This window comes from Scardinius erythrophthalmus, assembly GCF_964197995.2.
Source record: "Scardinius erythrophthalmus genome assembly, chromosome: 8".
NCBI classification, from domain to species: domain Eukaryota; kingdom Metazoa; phylum Chordata; class Actinopteri; order Cypriniformes; family Leuciscidae; genus Scardinius; species Scardinius erythrophthalmus.
The window spans coordinates 18,621,148-18,642,492 of NC_138228.1; the positions used below are offsets into that span (position 1 = coordinate 18,621,148).

The window sequence follows — 21,345 nt, forward strand, 5'->3', positions numbered from 1 at the left end:
GAGCATGTTTTGAAAAAATTATTTGACCCTTATAAGACTTATTTTTGTTTAATTAAGTTACATAATTCTGTTTAACAAGTCCTCTGAAACGATAATATGTCAACGAAATAGTTTTACCTTTAAAAGTCCCGCCTATATGCGTCATCAAAGGATGAGTAAATTTTTGCTGTGTCACGTGCTGTTTGAAGGAACAATGAAAAGGCATGCTGCTCACAGACACAGCGCCATCTAGTGGATTTTTTTTGCATTGCACAACTACACCAAACAATAGAGATGGCTCATTCAGGTTGAGTTAAGCTTGATGCATTTTTTAATTAAATATAGTGACTTAAAGTGTGGTCTACCAAACGGTTGAGTAGTACCTTAAAGGGTTATACATTTATTACAATGTAATAATACATTGAGTTATTATACCTTTATTACAGTGTAATAACACATTGTGGTATTATACCTTTATTACAGTGTAATAATACACTGTGTTATTATACCTTTATTACAGTGTAATAATACATTGTGTTATTATACCTTTATTACAGTGTAATAATACACTGTGTTATTATACCTTTATTACAGTGTAATAATACATTGTGTTATTATACATTTATTACAATGTAATAATACATTGTGTTATTATACCTTTATTACAGTGTAATAACACATTGTGGTATTATACCTTTATTACAGTGTAATAATACACTGTGTTATTATACCTTTATTACAGTGTAATAATACATTGTGTTATTATACCTTTATTACAGTGTAATAATACACTGTGTTATTATACCTTTATTACAGTGTAATAATACATTGTGTTATTATACCTTTATTACAGTGTAATAACACATTGTGGTATTATACCTTTATTACAGTGTAATAATACACTGTGTTATTATACCTTTATTGCAGTGTAACAATACATTGTGTTATTATACATTTATTACAATGTAATAATACACTTTGTTATTATACCTTTATTACAGTGTAATAATACATTGAGTTATTATACCTTTATTACAGTGTAATAACACATTGTGGTATTATACCTTTATTACAGTGTAATAATACACTGTGTTATTATACCTTTATTACAGTGTAATAATACATTGTGTTATTATACCTTTATTACAGTGTAATAATACACTGTGTTATTATACCTTTATTACAGTGTAATAATACATTGTGTTATTATACATTTATTACAATGTAATAATACATTGTGTTATTATACCTTTATTACAGTGTAATAATACATTCTTATTATAAATTTATTACAGTCCCATAATACATTGTGTAATTCTACCATTTTACATTGCCATAATACATTGTGAAATTATACCTTTATTACAGTGTAATAATACAATGTGCTATTATACCTTTATTACAGTGTAATAACACATTGTGGTATTATACCTTTATTACAGTGTAATAATACATTGTCTTATTATACATTTATTACAATGTAATAATACATTGTGTTATTATACCGTTATTACAGTGTAATAATACATTGTGTTATTATACATTTCTTACAATGTAATAATACACTTTGTTATTATACCTTTATTACAGTGTAATAATACATTGTGTTATTATACATTTATTACAATGTAATAATACATTGAGTTATTATACCTTTATTACAGTGTAATAACACATTGTGGTATTATACCTTTATTACAGTGTAATAATACACTGTGTTATTATACCTTTATTACAGTGTAATAATTCATTGTGTTATTATACCTTTATTACAGTGTAATAATACACTGTGTTATTATACCTTTATTACAGTGTAATAATACATTGTGTTATTATACATTTATTACAATGTAATAATACATTGTGTTATTATACCTTTATTACAGTGTAATAATACATTGTCTTATAATACCTTTATTACAGTGTAATAATACATTGTGTAATTCTACCATTTTACAGTGCCATAATACATTGTGTTATTATACCTTTATTACAGTGTAATAACACATTGTGTTATTATACCTTTATTACAGTGTAATAATACATTGTCTTATAATACCTTTATTACAGTGTAATAATACATTGTGTTATTATACATTTATTGCAGTGTAACAATACATTGTATTATTCTACATTTATTGCAATGTAATTACACATTGTGGTATTATACCTTTATTGCAGTGTAATAACACATTGTGGTATTATACCTTTATTACAGTGTAATAATTCATTGTCTTATTATACCTTTATTACAGTGTAATAATACATTGTGTTATTATACCTTTATTACAGTGTAATAATACACTGTGTTATTATACCTTTATTACAGTGTAATAATACATTGTGTTATTATACATTTATTACAATGTAATAATACATTGTGTTATTATACCTTTATTACAGTGTAATAACACATTGTGGTATTATACGTTTATTACAGTGTAATAATACATTGTCTTATAATACCTTTATTACAGTGTAATAATACATTGTGTTATTATACATTTATTGCAGTGTAACAATACATTGTGTTATTATACATTTATTGCAGTGTTATAATACATTGTGTTATTATACATTTATTACAATGTAATAATACACTGTGTTATTATACCTTTATTACAGTGTAATAATACATTGTGTTATCATACATTTATTACAATGTAATAATACATTGTGTTATTATACCTTTATTACAGTGTAATAACACATTGTGGTATTATACATTTATTACAGTGTAATAATACATTGTGTTATTATACCTTTATTACAGTGTAATAATACACTGTGTTATTACACCTTTATTACAGTGTAATAATACATTGTGTTATACATTTATTACAATGTAATAATACATTGTGTTATTATACCTTTATTACAGTGTAATAACACATTGTGTTATTATACCTTTATTACAGTGTAATGATACATTGTCTTATTATACCTTTATTACAGTGTAATAATACATTGTGTTATTATACATTTATTACAATGTAATAATACATTGTGTTATTATACCTTTATTACAGTGTAATAATACATTGTGTTATTATACATTTATTACAATGTAATAATACATTGTGTTATTATACCTTTATTACAGTGTAAGAAACATATTGTGATATTATACCTTTATTACAGTGTAATAATACACTGTTATTATACCTTTATTACAGTGTAATAATACATTGTCTTATAATACCTTTATTACAGTGTAATAATAAATTGTGTTATTTTACCTTTATTACAGTATAATAATACATTGTGTGATTATACCTTTATGTCAATGTAATACATTGTGAAATTATACATTTATCACAGTATAATAATACATTGTGTAGTACACCTTTATTACAGTATAATAATACATTGTGTTATTATACCTTTATTACAGTGTAATAATACATTCTTATTATACATTTATTACAGTCCCATAATACATTGTGTAATTCTACCTTTTTACAGTGCCATAATACATTGTGAAATTATACCTTTATTACAGTGTAATAATACAATGTGCTATTATACCTTTATTACAGTGTAATAATACACTGTGTTATTATACCTTTATTATAGTGTAATAATACATTGTGTTATTATACATTTATTACAATTTAATAATACATTGTGTTATTATACCTTTATTACAGTGTAATAATACATTGTGTTATACATTTATTACAATGTAATAATACATTGTGTTATTATACCTTTATTACAGTGTAATAATACATAGTGTTATTATACATTTATTGCAGTGTAATAACTCATTGTGGTATTATACCTTTATTACAGTGTAATAATTCATTGTCTTATTATACCTTTATTACAGTGTAATAATACATTGTGTTATTATAACTTTATTACAGTGTAATAATACACTGTGTTATTATACCTTTATTACAGTGTAATAATACATTGTATTATTATACATTTATTGCAGTGTAATAACACATTGTGGTATTATACCTTTATTGCAGTGTAATAATTCATTGTCTTATTATACCTTTATTACAGTGTAATAATACATTGTGTTATTATACCTTTATTACAGTGTAATAATACACTGTGTTATTATACCTTTATTACAGTGTAATAATACATTGTGTTATTATACATTTATTACAATGTAATAATACATTGTGTTATTTTACCTTTATTACAGTGTAATAACACATTGTGGTATTATACGTTTATTACAGTGTAACAATACATTGTGTTATTATACATTTATTACAGTGTAATAATACATTGTGTTATTATACATTTATTACAATGTAATAATACATTGTGTTATTATACCTTTATTACAGTGTAATAACACATTGTCTTATAATACCTTTATTACAGTGTAATAATACATTGTGTTATTATACATTTATTGCAGTGTAACAATACATTGTGTTATTATACATTTATTGCAGTGTAATAATATATTGTGTTATTATACATTTATTACAATGTAATAATACACTTTGTTATTATACCTTTATTACAGTGTAATAATATATTGTGTTATTATACATTTATTACAATGTAATAATACATTGTGTTATTATACCTTTATTACAGTGTAATAACACATTGTGGTATTATACCTTTATTACAGTGTAATAATACACTGTGTTATTATACCTTTATTACAGTGTAATAATACATTGTGTTATTATACCTTTATTACAGTGTAATAATACACTGTGTTATTATACCTTTATTACAGTGTAATAATACATTGTGTTATTATACATTTATTACAATGTAATAATACATTGTGTTATTATACCTTTATTACAGTGTAATAACACATTGTGGTATACCTTTATTACAGTGTAATAATACATTGTGGTATGCCTTTATTACAGTGTAATAACACATTGTGGTATTATACCTTTATTACAGTGTAATAATACAATGTTATTATACCTTTATTACAGTGTAATAATACATTGTCTTATAATACCTTTATTACAGTGTAATAATACATTGTGTAATTCTACCTTTTTACAGTGCCATAATACATTGTGAAATTATACCTTTATTACAGTGTAATAATAAAATGTGCTATTATACCTTTATTACAGTTTAATAATACACTGTGTTATTATACCTTTATTACAGTGTAATAATACATTGTGTTATTATACATTTATTACAATGTAATAATACATTGTGTTATTATACCTTTATTACAGTGTAATAATACATTGTGTTATTATACATTAATTACAATGTAATAATACATTGTGTTATTATACCTTTATTACAGTGTAATAACACATTGTGGTATTATACCTTTATTACAGTGTAATAGTACATTGTCTTATAATACCTTTATTACAGTGTAATAATACATTGTGTTATTATACATTTATTGCAGTGTAACAATACATTGTATTATTATACATTTATTGCAGTGTAATAACACATTGTGGTATTATACCTTTATTGCAGTGTAATAACACATTGTGGTATTATACCTTTATTACAGTGTAATAATACATTGTCTTATTATACCTTTATTACAGTGTAATAATACACTGTGTTATTATACCTTTATTACAGTGTAATAATACATTGTGTTATTATACCTTTATTACAGTGTAATAATACACTGTGTTATTATACCTTTATTACAGTGTAATAATACATTGTGTTATTATACATTTATTACAATGTAATAATTGTGTTATTATACCTTTATTACAGTGTAATAACACATTGTGGTATTATACCTTTATTACAGTGTAATAATACATTGTCTTATAATACCTTTATTACAGTGTAATAATACATTGTGTTATTATACATTTATTGCAGTGTAACAATACATTGTGTTATTATACATTTATTGCAGTGTAATAACACATTGTGGTATTATACCTTTATTACAGTGTAACAATACACTGTGTTATTATACCTTTATTACAGTGTAATGATACATTGTCTTATTATACCTTTATTACAGTGTAATAATACACTTTTTTTATTATACCTTTATTACAGTGTAATAATACATTGTCTTATTATACCTTTATTACAGTGTAATAATACACTTTGTTATTATACCTTTATTACAGTGTAATGATACATTGTGTTATTTTACCTTTATTACAGTGTAATAATACACTGTTTTTTTATACCTTTATTACAGTGTAATGATACATTGTCTTATTATACCTTTATTACAGTGTAATAATACACTGTGTTATTATACCTTTATTACAGTGTAATAATACATTGTGTTATTATACATTTATTACAATGTAATAATACATTGTGTTATTATACCTTTATTACAGTGTAATAATACATTGTGTTATTATACATTTATTACAATGTAATAATACATTGTGTTATTATACCTTTATTACAGTGTAATAATACAATGTTATTATACCTTTATTACAGTGTAATAATACATTGTCTTATAATACCTTTATTACAGTGTAATAATACATTGTGTTATTATACATTAATTACAATGTAATAATACATTGTGTAGTATACCTTTATTACAGTATAATAATACATTGTGTTATTATACCATTATTACAGTTTAATAATACATTCTTATTATACATTTATTACAGTCCCATAATACATTGTGAAATTATACCTTTATTACAGTGTAATAATACACTGTGTTATTATACCTTTATTACAGTGTAATAATACTGTGTTATTATACATTTATTACAATGTAATAATACATTGTGTTATTATACCTTTATTACAGTGTAATAATACATTATGTTATTATACCTTTATTACAGTGTAATAACACATTGTGGTATTATACCTTTATTACAGTGTAATAATACATTGTCTTATAATACCTTTATTACAGTGTAATAATACATTGTGTTATTATACATTTATTGCAGTATAATAACACATTGTGGTATTATACCTTTATTGCAGTGTAATAACACATTGTGGTATTATACCTTTATTACATTGTAATAATACATTGTCTTATTATACCTTTATTACAGTGTAATAATACACTGTGTTATTATACCTTTATTACAGTGTAATAATACATTGTGTTATTATACATTTATTACAATGTAATAATACATTGTGTTATTATACCTTTACTACAGTGTAATAATACATTGTGTTATTATACATTTATTACAGTGTAATAACACATTGTGGTATTATACGTTTATTACAGTGTAATAATACATTGTCTTATAATACCTTTATTACAGTGTAATAATACATTGTGTTATTATACATTTATTACAAAGTAATAATACATTGTGTTATTATACATTTATTACAGTGTAATAATACATTGTCTTATAATAACTTTATTACAGTGTAATAATACATTGTGTTATTATACATTTATTACAAAGTAATAATACATTGTGTTATTATACCTTTATTACAGTGTAATAATACATTCTTATTATAAATTTATTACAGTCCCATAATACATTGTGTAATTCTACCTTTTTACAGTGTAATAACACATTGCCTTATTATACATTTAATACAGTGTAATAATACATTGTCTTATTATACCTTTATTTCAGTGTAATAATACACTGTGTTATTATACCTTTATTTTGGTGTAATAATACATTTTGTTATTATACCTTTATTACAGTGTAATGATACATTGTCTTATTACACCTTTATTACAGTGTAATAATACACTGTGTTATTATACCTTTATTACAGTGTAATGATACATTGTCTTATTATACCTTTATTACAGTGTAAGAATACACTGTGTTATTATACCTTTATTACAGTGTAATAATACATTGTGTTATTATACATTTATTACAATGTAATAATACATTGTGTTATTATACCTTTATTACAGTGTATTACTACATTGTGTTATTATACATTTATTACAATGTAATAATACATTGTGTTATTATACCTTTATTACAGTGTAATAATACAATGTTATTATACCTTTATTACAGTGTAATAATACATTGTCTTATAATACCTTTATTACAGTGTAATAATACATTGTGTTATTTTACCTTTATTACAGTATAATAATACATTGAGTAATTATACCTTTATGTCAATGTAATACATTGTGAAATTATACATTTATCACAGTATAATAATACACTTTGTTATTATACCTTTATTACAGTGTAATAATACATTGTGTTATTATACATTTATTACAATGTAATAATACATTGTGTTATTATACCTTTATTACAGTGTAATAACACATTGTGGTATTATACCTTTATTACAGTGTAATAATACACTGTGTTATTATACCTTTATTACAGTGTAATAATACATTGTGTTATTATACCTTTATTACAGTGTAATAATACACTGTGTTATTATACCTTTATTAAAGTGTAATAATACATTGTGTTATTATACATTTATTACAATGTAATAATACATTGTGTTATTATACCTTTATTACAGTGTAATAACACATTGTGGTATACCTTTATTACAGTGTAATAATACATTGTGGTATACCTTTATTACAGTGTAATAACACATTGTGGTATTATACCTTTATTACAGTGTAATAATACAATGTTATTATACCTTTATTACAGTGTAATAATACATTGTGTAATTCTACCTTTTTACAGTGCCATAATACATTGTGAAATTATACCTTTATTACAGTGTAATAATAAAATGTGCTATTATACCTTTATTACAGTTTAATAATACACTGTGTTATTATACCTTTATTACAGTGTAATAATACATTGTGTTATTATACATTTATTACAATGTAATAATACATTGTGTTATTATACCTTTATTACAGTGTAATAATACATTGTGTTATTATACATTAATTACAATGTAATAATACATTGTGTTATTATACCTTTAATACAGTGTAATAACACATTGTGGTATTATACCTTTATTACAGTGTAATAGTACATTGTCTTATAATACCTTTATTACAGTGTAATAATACATTGTGTTATTATACATTTATTGCAGTGTAACAATACATTGTATTATTATACATTTATTGCAGTGTAATAACACATTGTGGTATTATACCTTTATTGCAGTGTAATAACACATTGTGGTATTATACCTTTATTACAGTGTAATAATACATTGTCTTATTATACCTTTATTACAGTGTAATAATACACTGTGTTATTATACCTTTATTACAGTGTAATAATACATTGTGTTATTATACCTTTATTACAGTGTAATAACACATTGTGGTATTATACCTTTATTACAGTGTAATAATACATTGTCTTATAATACCTTTATTACAGTGTAATAATACATTGTGTTATTATACATTTATTGCAGTGTAACAATACATTGTGTTATTATACATTTATTGCAGTGTAATAACACATTGTGGTATTATACCTTTATTACAGTGTAACAATACACTGTGTTATTATACCTTTATTACAGTGTAATGATACATTGTCTTATTATACCTTTATTACAGTGTAATAATACACTTTTTTTATTATACCTTTATTACAGTGTAATAATACATTGTCTTATTATACCTTTATTACAGTGTAATAATACACTTTGTTATTATACCTTTATTACAGTGTAATGATACATTGTGTTATTTTACCTTTATTACAGTGTAATAATACACTGTTTTTTTATACCTTTATTACAGTGTAATGATACATTGTCTTATTATACCTTTATTACAGTGTAATAATACACTGTGTTATTATACCTTTATTACAGTGTAATAATACATTGTGTTATTATACATTTATTACAATGTAATAATACATTGTGTTATTATACCTTTATTACAGTGTAATAATACATTGTGTTATTATACATTTATTACAATGTAATAATACATTGTGTTATTATACCTTTATTACAGTGTAATAATACAATGTTATTATACCTTTATTACAGTGTAATAATACATTGTCTTATAATACCTTTATTACAGTGTAATAATACATTGTGTTATTATACATTAATTACAATGTAATAATACATTGTGTAGTATACCTTTATTACAGTATAATAATACATTGTGTTATTATACCATTATTACAGTTTAATAATACATTCTTATTATACATTTATTACAGTCCCATAATACATTGTGAAATTATACCTTTATTACAGTGTAATAATACACTGTGTTATTATACCTTTATTACAGTGTAATAATACTGTGTTATTATACATTTATTACAATGTAATAATACATTGTGTTATTATACCTTTATTACAGTGTAATAATACATTATGTTATTATACCTTTATTACAGTGTAATAACACATTGTGGTATTATACCTTTATTACAGTGTAATAATACATTGTCTTATAATACCTTTATTACAGTGTAATAATACATTGTGTTATTATACATTTATTGCAGTATAATAACACATTGTGGTATTATACCTTTATTGCAGTGTAATAACACATTGTGGTATTATACCTTTATTACATTGTAATAATACATTGTCTTATTATACCTTTATTACAGTGTAATAATACACTGTGTTATTATACCTTTATTACAGTGTAATAATACATTGTGTTATTATACATTTATTACAATGTAATAATACATTGTGTTATTATACCTTTACTACAGTGTAATAATACATTGTGTTATTATACATTTATTACAGTGTAATAACACATTGTGGTATTATACGTTTATTACAGTGTAATAATACATTGTCTTATAATACCTTTATTACAGTGTAATAATACATTGTGTTATTATACATTTATTACAAAGTAATAATACATTGTGTTATTATACATTTATTACAGTGTAATAATACATTGTCTTATAATAACTTTATTACAGTGTAATAATACATTGTGTTATTATACATTTATTACAAAGTAATAATACATTGTGTTATTATACCTTTATTACAGTGTAATAATACATTCTTATTATAAATTTATTACAGTCCCATAATACATTGTGTAATTCTACCTTTTTACAGTGTAATAACACATTGCCTTATTATACATTTAATACAGTGTAATAATACATTGTCTTATTATACCTTTATTTCAGTGTAATAATACACTGTGTTATTATACCTTTATTTTGGTGTAATAATACATTTTGTTATTATACCTTTATTACAGTGTAATGATACATTGTCTTATTACACCTTTATTACAGTGTAATAATACACTGTGTTATTATACCTTTATTACAGTGTAATGATACATTGTCTTATTATACCTTTATTACAGTGTAAGAATACACTGTGTTATTATACCTTTATTACAGTGTAATAATACATTGTGTTATTATACATTTATTACAATGTAATAATACATTGTGTTATTATACCTTTATTACAGTGTATTACTACATTGTGTTATTATACATTTATTACAATGTAATAATACATTGTGTTATTATACCTTTATTACAGTGTAATAATACAATGTTATTATACCTTTATTACAGTGTAATAATACATTGTCTTATAATACCTTTATTACAGTGTAATAATACATTGTGTTATTTTACCTTTATTACAGTATAATAATACATTGAGTAATTATACCTTTATGTCAATGTAATACATTGTGAAATTATACATTTATCACAGTATAATAATACACTTTGTTATTATACCTTTATTACAGTGTAATAATACATTGTGTTATTATACATTTATTACAATGTAATAATACATTGTGTTATTATACCTTTATTACAGTGTAATAACACATTGTGGTATTATACCTTTATTACAGTGTAATAATACACTGTGTTATTATACCTTTATTACAGTGTAATAATACATTGTGTTATTATACCTTTATTACAGTGTAATAATACACTGTGTTATTATACCTTTATTAAAGTGTAATAATACATTGTGTTATTATACATTTATTACAATGTAATAATACATTGTGTTATTATACCTTTATTACAGTGTAATAACACATTGTGGTATACCTTTATTACAGTGTAATAATACATTGTGGTATACCTTTATTACAGTGTAATAACACATTGTGGTATTATACCTTTATTACAGTGTAATAATACAATGTTATTATACCTTTATTACAGTGTAATAATACATTGTGTAATTCTACCTTTTTACAGTGCCATAATACATTGTGAAATTATACCTTTATTACAGTGTAATAATAAAATGTGCTATTATACCTTTATTACAGTTTAATAATACACTGTGTTATTATACCTTTATTACAGTGTAATAATACATTGTGTTATTATACATTTATTACAATGTAATAATACATTGTGTTATTATACCTTTATTACAGTGTAATAATACATTGTGTTATTATACATTAATTACAATGTAATAATACATTGTGTTATTATACCTTTAATACAGTGTAATAACACATTGTGGTATTATACCTTTATTACAGTGTAATAACACATTGTGGTATTATACCTTTATTACAGTGTAATAATACATTGTGTTATTATACATTTATTGCAGTGTAACAATACATTGTATTATTATACATTTATTGCAGTGTAATAACACATTGTGGTATTATACCTTTATTGCAGTGTAATAACACATTGTGGTATTATACCTTTATTACAGTGTAATAATACATTGTCTTATTATACCTTTATTACAGTGTAATAATACACTGTGTTATTATACCTTTATTACAGTGTAATAATACATTGTGTTATTATACCTTTATTACAGTGTAATAATACACTGTGTTATTATACCTTTATTACAGTGTAATAATACATTGTGTTATTATACATTTATTACAATGTAATAATACATTGTGTTATTATACCTTTATTACAGTGTAATAACACATTGTGGTATTATACCTTTATTACAGTGTAATAATACATTGTGTTATTATACATTTATTGCAGTGTAACAATACATTGTGTTATTATACATTTATTGCAGTGTTATAACACATTGTGGTATTATACCTTTATTGCAGTGTAATAACACATTGTGGTATTATACCTTTATTACAGTGTAACAATACACTGTGTTATTATACCTTTATTACAGTGTAATGATACATTGTCTTATTATACCTTTATTACAGTGTAATAATACACTTTGTTATTATACCTTTATTACAGTGTAATAATACATTGTCTTATTATACCTTTATTACAGTGTAATAATACACTTTGTTATTATACCTTTATTACAGTGTAATAATACATTGTCTTATTATACCTTTATTACAGTGTAATAATACATTGTCTTATTATACATTTATTACAATGTAATAATACATTGTGTTATTATACCTTTATTACAGTGTTATAACACATTGTGGTATTATACCTTTATTACAGTGTAATAATACACTGTTATTATACCTTTATTACAGTGTAATAATACATTGTCTTATAATACCTTTATTACAGTGTAATAATACATTGTGTTATTTTACATTTATTACAGTGTAATAATACACTGTGTTTTTATACTTTTATTACAGTGTAATGATACATTGTCTTATTATACCTTTATTACAGTGTAATAATACACTGTGTTATTATACCTTTATTACAGTGTAATAATACATTGTGTTATTATACATTTATTACAATGTAATAATACATTGTGTTATTATACCTTTATTACAGTGTAATAATACATTGTGTTATTATACATTTATTACAATGTAATAATACAATGTTATTATACCTTTATTACAGTGTAATAATACATTGTCTTATAATACCTTTATTACAGTGTAATAATACATTGTGTTATTATACATTCATTACAGTGTAATAATACATTGTGAAATTATACATTTATCACAGTATAATAATACATTGTGTTATTATACCATTATTACAGTTTAATAATACATTCTTATTATACATTTATTACAGTCCCATAATACATTGTGAAATTATACCTTTATTACAGTGTAATAATACACTGTGTTATTATACCTTTATTACAGTGTAATAATACATTGTGTTATTATACATTTATTACAATGTAATAATACATTGTGTTATTATACCTTTATTACAGTGTAATAATACATTATGTTATTATACCTTTATTACAGTGTAATAACACATTGTGGTATTATACCTTTATTACAGTGTAATAATACATTGTCTTATAATACCTTTATTACAGTGTAATAATACATTGTGTTATTATACATTTATTGCAGTATAATAACACATTGTGGTATTATACCTTTATTGCAGTGTAATAACACATTGTGGTATTATACCTTTATTACATTGTAATAATACATTGTCTTATTATACCTTCATTACAGTGTAATAATACACTGTGTTATTATACCTTTATTACAGTGTAATAATACATTGTCTTATTATACATTTATTACAATGTAATAATACATTGTGTTATTATACCTTTATTACAGTGTTATAACACATTGTGGTATTATACCTTTATTACAGTGTAATAATACACTGTTATTATACCTTTATTACAGTGTAATAATACATTGTCTTATAATACCTTTATTACAGTGTAATAATACATTGTGTTATTTTACATTTATTACAGTGTAATAATACACTGTGTTTTTATACCTTTATTACAGTGTAATGATACATTGTCTTATTATACCTTTATTACAGTGTAATAATACACTGTGTTATTATACCTTTATTACAGTGTAATAATACATTGTGTTATTATACCTTTATTACAGTGTAATAATACATTATGTTATTATACCTTTATTACAGTGTAATAACACATTGTGGTATTATACCTTTATTACAGTGTAATAATACATTGTCTTATAATACCTTTATTACAGTGTAATAATACATTGTGTTATTATACATTTATTGCAGTGTAATAACACATTGTGGTATTATACCTTTATTACATTGTAATAATACATTGTCTTATTATACCTTCATTACAGTGTAATAATACACTGTGTTATTATACCTTTATTACAGTGTAATAATACATTGTGTTATTATACATTTATTACAATGTAATAATACATTGTGTTATTATACCTTTATTACAGTGTAATAATACATTGTGTTATTATACATTTATTACAGTGTAATAACACATTGTGGTATTATACCTTTATTACAGTGTAATAATACATTGTCTTATAATACCTTTATTACAGTGTAATAATACATTGTGTTATTATACATTTATTACAAAGTAATAATACATTGTGTTATTATACATTTATTACAGTGTAATAATACATTGTCTTATAATAACTTTATTACAGTGTAATAATACATTGTGTTATTATACATTTATTACAAAGTAATAATACATTGTGTTATTATACCTTTATTACAGTGTAATAATACATTCTTATTATAAATTTATTACAGTCCCATAATACATTGTGTAATTCTACCTTTTTACAGTGTAATAACACATTGCCTTATTATACATTTAATACAGTGTAATAATACATTGTCTTATTATACCTTTATTTCAGTGTAATAATACACTGTTATTATACCTTTATTACGGTGTAATAATACATTGTGTTATTATACCTTTATTACAGTGTAATGATACATTGTCTTATTATACCTTTATTACAGTGTAATAATACACTGTGTTATTATACCTTTATTACAGTGTAATGATACATTGTCTTATTATACCTTTATTACAGTGTAAGAATACACTGTGTTATTATACCTTTATTACAGTGTAATAATACATTGTGTTATTATACATTTATTACAATGTAATAATACATTGTGTTATTATACCTTTATTACAGTGTATTACTACATTGTGTTATTATACATTTATTACAATGTAATAATACATTGTGTTATTATACCTTTATTACAGTGTAATAATACAATGTTATTATACCTTTATTACAGTGTAATAATACATTGTCTTATAATACCTTTATTACAGTGTAATAATACATTGTGTTATTTTACCTTTATTACAGTATAATAATACATTGAGTAATTATACCTTTATGTCAATGTAATACATTGTGAAATTATACATTTATCACAGTATAATAATACATAGTGTAATTATAACTTTATTACAGTGTAATAATACATTGTGTTATTATACATTTATTCCAATATAATAATACATTGTGTTATTATACCTTTATTACAGTGTAATAATACATTCTTATTATGAATTTATTACAGTCCCATAATACATTGTGAAATTTTACCTTTTTACAGTGTAATAATACACTGTGCTATTATACCTTTATTACAGTGTAATAACACATTGTGTTATTATACCTTTATTACAGTGTAATAATACATTGTCTTATTATACATTTAATACAGTGTAATAATACATTGTGTTATTATACATTCATTACAGTGTAATAATACATTGTGAAATTATACCTTTCTGTCAATGTAATATATTGTGAAATTATACATTTATCACAGTATAATAATACATTGTGTAGTATACCTTTATTACAGTGTAATAATACATTCTTATTATACATTTATTACAGTCCCATAATACATTGTGAAATTATACCTTTATTACAGTGTAATAATACACTGTGTTATTATACCTTTATTACAGTGTAATAATACATTGTGTTATTATACATTTATTACAATGTAATAATACATTGTGTTATTATACCTTTATTACAGTGTAATAATACATTGTGTTATTATACCTTTATTACAGTGTAATAACACATAGTGGTATTATACCTTTATTACAGTGTAATAATACATTGTCTTATAATACCTTTATTACAGTGTAATAATACATTGTGTTATTATACATTTATTGCAGTGTAATAACACATTGTGGTATTATACCTTTATTGCAGTGTAATAACACATTGTAGTATTATACCTTTATTACATTGTAATAATACATTGTCTTATTATACCTTTATTACAGTGTAATAATACACTGTGTTATTATACCTTTATTACAGTGTAATAATACATTGTGTTATTATACATTTATTACAATGTAATAATACATTGTGTTATTATACCTTTATTACATTGTAATAATACATTGTGTTATTATTAGGGCTGTCAATCGATTACAATTTTTAATCGCGATTAATCGCATGATTGCCATGAGTTAACTCGCGATTAATCGCATTTAATCGCACATCTTTTGATTTGTTCTAAATGTACCTTAAATTAATACTTTTCAAGTTTGTAATACTCTAATCAACATGGGCATGGATAATTATAGATGCTTTATGCAAATGTATGTTTATTATTGAAACCATAGTCAACATAGAGCATGAAGACGAGACATTGAAGATGTTTCAAAGGTCATAGATGTTTTTCAAAGAACTTGTTCATGTCTATTAGACACATGTAGAAAGAACAAAGAAATACCAGGTTCCCATTCTCTTTCTTTGCACTGAGCAATTTACTAACACAAACATGTTTAGATTTTTGCATGACAGGGCAGCTCTTCTGAAAATGCTAAATGTACATTTAGCAGAATTATTACATTATAGTTTGTCTCTCTCTGTGCCTATTTTGATTTAGCTAAATTCTCCATAAAACTGTTTTCATTGGTATATTTTACTGTTTCTGTTGTCAAACAACGGAATGAATATGAAATAGTGACTGAAACGCGACCCATTAAGACATAACTAGCTCTCCCTTTCAAGATGTTAAGTTAATCTGCACAAAAATCCTGATAATCGAGCCGTCGTCTGATGAAATCAAATACACATACGATAAAGACAATATCTGTGCTCTGATTTCGGCTATACTTGTAAAATTAGAGAAGCAACATAATATCTGTGTTTAACTGAATTAAAGCGCTGCTCCTCCGCGCGAGACGCAGAGAAAGAGAAAGAGAGAGAGGCGCGCGCGCGTGCTGGGAGAGCAGTACCGGCGGTACCGGTAGATTCTCAGAAACTAAATAAGGTTTGGGCGCTTTTTTGAAGGGAAAAAATAGCCAAAGGGGTCTGCAATGTCGCTAGGTTGGCAACACGGTGTATCTCCATTTCTCCAACTAGGGGTTGGGCCACGGGTCAAACAGAAAATACGCGCTGCGTTAATCGCGCGTTAAAAAATTAGTGCCGTTAATATGATTTTCCGTTAACGCGTTATTAACGCGCTAACTTTGACAGCCCTAGTTATTATACATTTATTACAATGTAATAATACATTGTGTTATTATACCTTTATTACAGTGTAATAATACATTGTCTTATAATACCTTTATTACATTGTGCTATTTTACCTTTATTACAGTATAATAATACATTGTGTAATTATACCTTTATGTCAATGTAATACATTGTGAAATTATACATTTATCACAGTATAATAATACAATTTGTAGTATACCTTTATTACAGTATAATAATACATAGTGTAATTATAACTTTATTACAGTGTAATAATACATTGTGTTATTATACATTTATTACAAAGTAATAATACATTGTGTTATTATACCTTTATTACAGTGTAATAATACATTATTATTATAAATTTATTACAGTCCCATAATACATTGTGTAATTCTACCTTTTTACAGTGTAATAACACATTGTTTTATTATACCTTTATTACAGTGTAATAATACATTGTCTTATAATACCTTTATTACAGTGTAATAATACATTGTGTTATTATACATTTATTGCAGTGTAATAACACATTGTGGTATTATACCTTTATTACAGTGTAATAATACAATGTTATTATACCTTTATTACAGTGTAATAATACATTGTCTTATAATACCTTTATTACAGTGTAATAATACATTGTGTTATTATACATTTATTGCAGTGTAATGATACATTGTCTTATTATACCTTTATTTCAGTGTAATAATACACTGTGTTATTATACCTTTATTACTGTGTAATAATACATTGTGTTATTATACCTTTATTACAGTGTAATGATACATTGTCTTATTATAGCTTTATTACAGTGTAATAATACACTGTGCTATTATACCTTTATTACAGTGTAATAATACATTGTCTTATTATACCTTTATTACAGTGTAATAATACACTGTGTTATTATACCTTTATTACAGTGTAATAATACATTGTGTTATTATACCTTTATTACAGTGTAATAATACATTGTGTTATTATACCTTTATTACAGTGTAATATATATTCTTATTATGAATTTATTACAGTCCCATAATACACTGTGCTATTATACCTTTATTACAGTGTAATAACACATTGTGGTATTATACCTTTATTAAAGTGTAATAATACATTGTCTTATTATACATTTAATACAGTGTAATAATACATTGTGTTATTATACATTTATTACAGTGTAATAATACATTGTGAAATTATACCTTTATGTCAATGTAATACATTGTGAAATTATACATTTATCACAGTTTAATAATACATTGTGTAGTATACCTTTATTACAGAATAATAATACATTGTGTTATTATACCTTTATTACAGTGTAATAATACAATGTGCTATTATACCTTTATTACAGTGTAATAATACACTGTGTTATTATACCTTTATTACAGTGTAATAATACATTGTGTTATTATACATTTATTACAGTGTAATAATACATTGTGTTATTATACCTTTATTACAGTGTAATAACACATTGTGGTATTATACCTTTATTACAGTGTAATAATACATTGTCTTATAATACCTTTATTACAGTGTAATAATACATTGTGTTATTATACATTTATTGCAGTGTAACAATACATTGTGTTATTATACATTTATTGCAGTGTAATAACACATTGTGGTATTATACCTTTATTGCAGTGTAATAACACATTGTGGTATTATACCTTTATTACAGTGTAATAATACATTGTCTTATTATACCTTTATTACAGTGTAATAACACACTGTGTTATTATACCTTTATTACAGTGTAATAATACATTGTGTTATTATACATTTATTACAATGTAATAATACATTGTGTTATTATACCTTTATTACAGTGTAATAATACATTGTGTTATTATACATTTATTACAATGTAATAATACATTGTGTTATTATACCTTTATTACAGTGTAATAATACATTGTGTTATTATACATTTATTACAATGTAATAATACATTGTGTTACTATACCTTTATTACAGTGTAATAATACATTGTCTTATAATACCTTTATTACAGTGTAATAATACATTGTGTTATTATACATTTATTACAATGCAATAATACATTGTGCTATTTTACCTTTATTACAGTATAATAATACATTGTGTAATTATACCTTTATGTCAATGTAATACATTGTGAAATTATACATTTATCACAATATAATACATTGTGTAGTATACCTTTATTACAGTGTAATAATACATTCTTATTATAAATTTATCACAGTCCCATAATACATTGTGTAATTCTACCTTTTTACAGTGTAATAACACATTGTGGTATTATACCTTTATTACAGTGTAATAATACATTGTCTTATTATACATTTAATACAGTGTAATAATACATTGTGTTATTATACATTCATTGCAGTGTAATGATACATTGTCTTATTATACCTTTATTACAGTGTAATAATACACTGTGTTATTATACCTTTATTACGGTGTAATAATACATTGTGTTATTATACCTTTATTACAGTGTAATGATACATTGTCTTATTATACCTTTATTACAGTGTAATAATACATTGTGTTATTATACCTTTATTACAGTGTAATAATACATTCTTATTATGAATTTATTACAGTCCCATAATACATTGTGTAATTCTACCTTTTTACAGTGTAATAATACACTGTGCTATTATACCTTTATTACAGTGTAATAACACATTGTGGTATTATACCTTTATTACAGTGTAATAATACATTGTCTTATTATACATTTAATACAGTGTAATAATACATTGTCTTATAATACCTTTATTACAGTGTAACAATACATTGTGTTATTATACCTTTATTACAGTGTAATAACACATTGTGTAGTATACCTTTATTACAGTATAATAATACATTGTGTTATTATACCTTTATTACAGTGTAATAATACATTCTTATTATACATTTATTACAGTCACATAATACATTGTGTAATTCTACCTTTTTACAGTGCCATAATACATTTTGAAATTATACCTTTATTACAGTGTAATAATACAATGTGTTATTATACCTTTATTACAGTGTAATAATACATTGTCTTATAATACCTTTATTACAGTGTAATGATACATTGTGTTATTATACATTTATTACAATGTAATAATACATTGTGTTATTATACCTTTATTACAATGTAATAATACATCGTGTAATTATACATTTATTACAATATAATAATACATTGTGCTATTATACCTTTATGACAATGAAATACATTGTGCTATTATAAATTTATCACAGTGTAATAA

At 23.2% G+C, this 21,345-nt stretch overlaps 1 protein-coding gene across 1 annotated transcript in view; it reads right to left on the bottom strand.

Moving 5' to 3' along the window:
* The window catches only part of tnni1c (troponin I, skeletal, slow c), a 363,446-nt gene that overhangs the window by 286,242 nt on the left and 55,859 nt on the right, over positions 1-21,345 (bottom strand). The window lies entirely within an intron of this gene.